At 42.8% G+C, this 6919-nt stretch overlaps 1 long non-coding RNA gene across 1 annotated transcript; it reads right to left on the bottom strand.

The window, feature by feature from the left end:
- Nucleotides 1-3124: 3124 nt before the first annotated feature.
- On the bottom strand, nt 3125-3997 carry LOC142610132 (uncharacterized). The gene is made up of 3 exons (XR_012839764.1): nt 3895-3997; nt 3296-3828; nt 3125-3218 (listed from the first exon to the last, which is right to left on the bottom strand). It is a non-coding gene; the product is annotated as an uncharacterized LOC142610132 (long non-coding RNA).
- Between the last annotated feature and the right edge of the window lie 2922 nt (nt 3998-6919).

Below are 6919 nucleotides of genomic sequence, written 5' to 3'. Positions count from 1 at the left end.
GGAGTCGAAAGGTGGGTTATCAATGTAGATGGATCATTCACACTATATGCGGGAGGAATTGGAGTCATACTCAAGTCCCCGGAGAGTGATAGGTTGGAATACGCGGTCTGTTTGTAGTACCAAACCACCAACAACGAGGCTAAGTACGAAGCTCTACTCAAAGGGCTGGAATTGGCTAAGTCTCTAAGGGCGGAGTCGATAATAATCAAAGGAGATTCTCAACTAGTCATCAGCCAAGTGAATGGAATGTGTGATGCCAAGGAAGATCGGATGAAAAAATACCTCAGCAAAGTGAAACGACTTGCATGAAAGTTTTCAGAGGTAAGTTTTGTTCAACTCCCTAGGGAGGAAAATATGGAAGTAGACGCCTTAGCGAAAGCAGCTTCAGCTGGAGGAGTTACGGACGAGTACGACGAAGTTCACTATATGCCAAGCATAGACCTTCTAGGCATACAGCAGATAGGAGGGGGAGAAAATTGGATGAGTCCAATAGTAACCTATCTCAAAGAAGGAAGGCTTCCAGAAGACAAGGATGAAGCTAGGAAGTTGAGGGTCAGGGCAGCCAAATACATCCTCATAAACGAAGTGCTGTACAAGTGAGGCTTTTCCCAACCTTACCTAAGGTGCTTAGCTCCGGACGAGTCAAACTATGTTTTGAGGGAAGTTCACGAAGGAGCATGCGGTAATCATTCAGGAGCAAGATCGCTTGTCCATAAGGTCTTCTGTGCAGGCTACTATTGGCCTACAATGCAGGCAGATGCCAAGGCCTATGTCAAGGTGTGTGACCAGTGTCAGCGCTATAGCAATGTCCTTAGACAGCCATCAAAGTACTAGACCCCAATGATGGCCCCATGGATATCCTAGGTCCTTTTCCCATGGGAACCAGACAAATGAAGTTTTTGGTAGAAGGGATTGATTACTTTACCAAGTGGGTGGAGGCCGAACCTCTTGCAAAAATCACTCAGCAAAATTTCAAAAAATTTGTTTGGAAGAATATACTATGTAGGTTTAGAGTACCCAGGGTACTAGTATCAGATAACGGACGTCAGTTCGACAACGCGCCCTTCATGGACTTTTGCAAACATTTTGGAATCAAGAATCACTATTCCTTACCCTCCCATCCACAGGCAAATGGACAAGCAGAAGTAGCGAACTGATCCCTGTTGAAAATCATCAAGACTCGGCTCGAGGGAGCAAAAGGGATATGGTCAGACGAGTTACCAGGTGTTCTTTAGGCCTACAGGACGACTGTAAGAACTTCGACATGAGAAACCCCCTTCAAGCTAGCTTATGGGAGTGAAGCCGTCATACCGGCAGAAGTTCATATGGCTAACCATCGAGTGATGAAGTATCAGGAGAGAGAAAATGAGGAACAACTTCATCTTGACCTCGATCTCATTGATGAGGTAAGAATGGATGCAGAGCAAAGGACAGCAAGATACAAGAATCTTATGGCTAGGTAGCATGATGCCATGGTGAAGCCCAGACAATTCAGTGTTGGGGACCTCGTTCTCAAAAAAGTCTCCTTGGCAACTAGGAATCTAGCTCATGGAAAATTGGGACCCAATTGGGAGGGACCCTACAGGGTAATCAACTGTAAAAGACAGGGGTCATACTACTTGGAAGCTCTGGACGGATGAAAGTTAGAACACCCCTGGAACGTGAAACACCTAAAGAGGTCTTATTAGTGATGAGCTTGGATGAAATTTTCTAGGGACGAGGTTGGAGCTATGGATGGTTACAGCTACGGTTTATGTGTTTACTTATATCTACTATTGTGTTTTTATTACTACTATGGTGTGTATTAAGAATAAAAAGTGCACTAGTTCCTAAACTTTTGCATCATAAACAGACCAGTTTGTGAAAGACGAGGTTATGTATTTTCTTAAATATTTCAATAAGGCGCTAGCTTATAAGCTTGTTCCATATTTGTGGACAATATTCATATAATAATATGGTTTGGATTTCTAATGTATTTAATGCATAAATCTGACTTCCATAATAATACCTATAAAGGGGGCAAAAGCCTAAGGTGAATGAAAATCTTTGGACGCAGGGATGTAACGTTCATAAGCTTTTCTCAACACGAGGATAAAGCAAAGGGAAATATGCTAAGGCATGCTCATCTGAAACTCAACGGACGAAAAAAGGGCGTAAGTCAAAGCTTGTCCATGGACGAGCATATGGCCAAGACGCCCAGATGCTCTAGGACGAAGTAAACACTACAAACTCCTGGACGAAAGACGAATGCCAACTGCCAAACCCAAGGATGAGGAAAATGACATGATAATCGTTGCCATTTCTGAGACGAGTCATACTAAAAAAAAAAAGGTTAACAAAGACGTCCATACATATATGGGTCGTCCATAAGAAAAATGCATGGACGACCATACAACACTTAGAATGCTCATTACTTAAAAACCAATAACATCTAATGATGAAGGTAAAGCATAAACTCGTCCAAGCAATAAAATCCAATACAGGATAAAAATGTGCATTCATTAAAGCTTAAAAAAGGGTAGACGACCACCGTCCAAAAAACCTTACAAAGTAAAACTTTGAAGGCAATTGTTAATGCGCTCGTCCAAAGTACGAGGGACGAGATAATTGTTTTTAAATATATTTTAATAATGGTCCTAAAATCAATGGACCAAATTAAGAAAGAAAAGCAGATAAACACTAAGTTAATAATCTCGTCTTTAAGCAGGAGGGGCGTCGGCATTAGGGTTGTCCTGAGGTGGCTTCGTAGAGGCATCATCCTCAACATTGACGTCCTCTAAGCTTGTTTGAAGGAGGGAACTTGAAGTAGCCCCACCCAAGTTAAGTTTGATGAGGCTAAAGTCAATTTCAGGGAACTTCTCCATAGCTTCCATCCTGAAATTTTCGAACCCAGCTACATAGTTGGTGTCCAATTGATCGGTGAATTCTTTGGACGACTTAAACTCTGCAACCGTCTCTCCCTTAACCTTTTCAAGAAGGGCGCTGAGCTCGTCATTCTTTTTCTAAAGGAGTTCAAGATGAGCGTCCCTATCTTTGACGTCTGTCCTCAACTCCTTGACATTGCTTTTCAGCTTCTTCGCATCCTCCTTAGCCTTGGCAGCTACTTCAGCCCACCTTTTAGACTCATCCTTCGCTTTTTGGACCGTCTTCTCCAGTAAGTTCCTCGTCTTGTCTAATTTTGTCGCCTGCCTGGACGGGGCAATAAACTTAGACATTGCCTGCGCACATTAAAATATTATCACGATATGTACAAGCATTACTGGAAAGACGAGGGATATATATACAGAGTGCATACCTTAAAGAGGTCATGAACTGCGGAGTGCTCAAAATTCTTTAAAGACATGTCATAGCATGCCAGCACATCCTCGTCCGTCACGGCCTTCTCAAACCTTTCCCAAGCCAAGTTCTCATTGGCTAAAAGGTTTTGAGGCACTTGTTGAGAAGGTTGGGATGAGGCAGGAGCAGTGACCTTGGACGTGATTCTCATAGACGAAGGATCCTTGGGCTCAGAATCAACATCTACAATTTGGACGGAGTGATCCTGGGGGACGAGGATGGGGTCTGTTTAATCGTCTTTGGTTCGGGCGTTCTTAGCTTTAGAAGGCCTATGCTTAACCCTTTTTTCCTTACGTTTGCTTGGAGGGTTCTCTAAGTCCACCCTAAGAGACAAGCTCTTCCTTTTGTCTCCAGTGGAGGGATGAGGTTGTTACTCCTCTGGGACATAACGAGGAGACTCACCAAGGGCAGGAAGAGGTTGAGGCAGAACCTCAGGCCCTACATCCTTGTCCATGACCTCCTTCCCTTTATTATCCTTCATGGTGGCCATTCCTGCAGAGAAATTTCTTAGAATCACTTCTAGAAATGACAAAGGATTACTTAAAGTAAAAAACTTACGTCTCCGGACTGTACGCTCGTGGGCAGTGGCTTGAGGGGAAGGCTTAGGACCAAGTCCCCAAGTAGCAAGACGCTGATAAGTGACTAAAGAATGGAAGTCACTTTCAGGATGAAGATGAGCATTCTAGACTCGTTCAAGGTAAAACCTACTCAAATGAGGCCATATAGCACCTACAAAAAAGGAGAGGAAAGTGGTTAGACGATTACAATCCAAAGTAACAAAAAATAAAGGTTTAACCATAGACGTACCTTTAGGACGAAGGTTCCCTAACTCTCCTGTGTAGGGAGGAAATGGGTCCCTATCAACCTCAATAGGGCGTCCAGCCCAAAAGCTTGAGACGAAGAAGAACTCCGTCTTTCATAACCTATCTGAGGTGACTAAGGATTTTATCATCCTATACTCTCTCCCTCTGGCTGTAAACTGGTAAAAGCCAAAGGATTGGTTAATCTCGAAGGGCTTATAACAGTGGAGGAACTCGTCCACAGTAAGAGGACGATCCCCCTCAAACACTTCCCTCCATAAAACTTGCATAGCGACTATTAGCCTCCATGCATTGGGGTTGAACTGACAAATACCTAAGCCTAACCTAGAGAGCAACTCCCTGGCAAAGGCATTGAGGGGCAACCTCAAACCCCCCAAGAGGTAAGCTTTATAAATGCCAACACTAAAACAGGGTTGATAACACCACTTACCACGCATAGGCACCCTAGGATTCAAGTCCTCAGAAATTTAATACCAGGTCTTAAGAATATCTAACTTTTTTCTCGTCTGTCTTAGAATCAACCCTGATAGCATAACTATACACTACCTCTTCCTCGTCCTGAGCAGAAGACAAGGGAGCACTAGTGCCAGCCCTAGACCCGGACTCAGCCCTCGTCCTAAGGCTTTCCTAAAGTACCTCTATGGGAAATCCAGGGACGCCAGACCTATACTCATCCGTAGTGTTTCCTTCGCTACTGCTGTTACAATCACTACTACTATCGCTAAACCCGCTAAAACTACTAATGTCATGACACTCGTCTATGGCTCTGGCAACACTATCGCTAGACGAAGAAAGGGTTAACTCAGACATTTTTTAAAGAAAGCTAAAAACCTGAGGACGAGGAGGGAGAAAATACCTGTATCTAGACGAAGAGACTATGGACGCAAGAAACTTCTAAACGAGGTGCTAGGACGAGGGGGGTCAAAGAAGAAAATTTCAGAAAATGAGGAGGGTAGTGGAGGAATTTCACTATTTATAGGCAATGAACCCTAGTACCCGAAGCGACACGACCAACCAAAATGTGACAAATGGCACGTCCCTCGAAAAATAAGCTGACATGACCAGTCACCAGTCAAATCAAGACATGTGGCACCCACAACAACTCACGTAATGACACGCGTCCAAAAGTTGACGCCAATTAATGTACTCCCTAGACAACCTATAGACAATGGGGCAACTGATGGGGTATGAAAATATAACTCCAGCTTCGTCCATAGAGGTCGTCCGTGGAAAAACCAAGTAGACAAAGGTTGCAAGAACCTCGTCCTGAATAAGCCCATCCATGCAGTAAAGTGCGTAGACAGGGCTTTGCGTGGACGATTCTATAACTCCATGCCATGTCATCCAAGTGAACCATCAGCCTCGTCCTGAAAGATCGTCTAGAAAGGAACAGCCTTATGTTGGGAGCAAGATGCACCTGACCATAGGTTCCCTGGACGAGGCTCCCTGGACGAGGCTCCCTGGACGAGCCCTTGACACTTGAGAAAATTTCCAAAGTGAATATAACAACTCCGAATCACACACATAACTTCCAGTGACCGTTTTGTAAGGAAAAATGTAACTCTTAAACAGTTGAAGGGGTGATTCCTAAACCCTCACACCTTCTCAAATCTAGGGGAGGTTACAAGTTTGATAACTGTCTTTAGGACAGTATATAAACGCCATTTCAGACTAAAAGAAGGTACGCTTTATATTTCCCAAAAAGTTGGAATTCCGAAAATATAGAGAGAAAACTAACTTTGTCATCGGAGGGTTCTTGGCTGGCAACCCCGGTCACCTTTGATCGTTTTTTTTCTTTTCCAGACCATCGAAAGAGCAAGCAGTCTTTTCAAGTCCGAAGCATCCAGCCTACTGATTTTCTTCGCATCATCAAGGTTAATCTTTAAAATTTCACTTTGTTACCAAATCTCTACATTATTTTCTTTATCACTTTATTATTGTTGTGATAAATTTGGTGTTTGTGGCTGGGTTGTCTACTAGTTTTAATTCATAAATAAACTTGTTGAATATTACCCATTGATACAATTGTATTGAGGTCAAAACAAATTTTCCACTTTCAAGCCTGCATGAAAACACGTTAGAGTTTTTACAAGACAAAATAGGCAATGGTATACTACCCATTATGATGGTAAGGACCCCCCCCCCCCTCTTTTCCCTTATGTTTGTGTTTTTGACAAGACAAAATAGGCAATACTATACTAGCCATTATGATGGTAAGGCCCCCTCACCCCCCCCCCCCCCTCTTTTCCCTTATGTTTATGTTTTACACCATGCTTGATTGCATTGAAGAGGGAGATGAAGGAAAATTGGAGGAGAAAGAAGGAGAGAAAAATGTGATTTTTCATTGTTTGGTTGGAATGAAGATGGAGGAAATAAAATAAGGTAGATAGAGTTTTCCACGTAGACCTACCCTTTTTTTTTTCTTTTCAAAATTGGGGAGAAAAGATTAAAGAAATTGGCAATAAGAAGAAAAGTACAAAAATTATCCCACTTTTTCATCCTACTACTTCTAATAATAAAGAACTAAGTGAACATTTGGATAGCAATGAAATCCCTAGCGTCTGTGTTTTCCTCTTTTTATTTTTTAATTTTTATATATTTTTTTATAATACCAGAAGTGCATTTCACGTGGGACACAGACCTACTAGTGGGTCCCGTGCACAGCTACCACTTTAAACGTCCACACATTTCACTCGAACGGCACTGTTTGTGGGTCCCATGCGTTGTTCACGGGACCCACAAACATCTTTTTTCACCAAAAC

This window comes from Castanea sativa, chromosome 9, assembly GCF_040712315.1.
Source record: "Castanea sativa cultivar Marrone di Chiusa Pesio chromosome 9, ASM4071231v1".
In the NCBI taxonomy this organism is placed as follows: Eukaryota; Viridiplantae; Streptophyta; class Magnoliopsida; order Fagales; family Fagaceae; genus Castanea; species Castanea sativa.
Note: the sequence above shows the minus strand (reverse complement) of the source record. Positions and strands in the feature narration are given on the sequence as shown.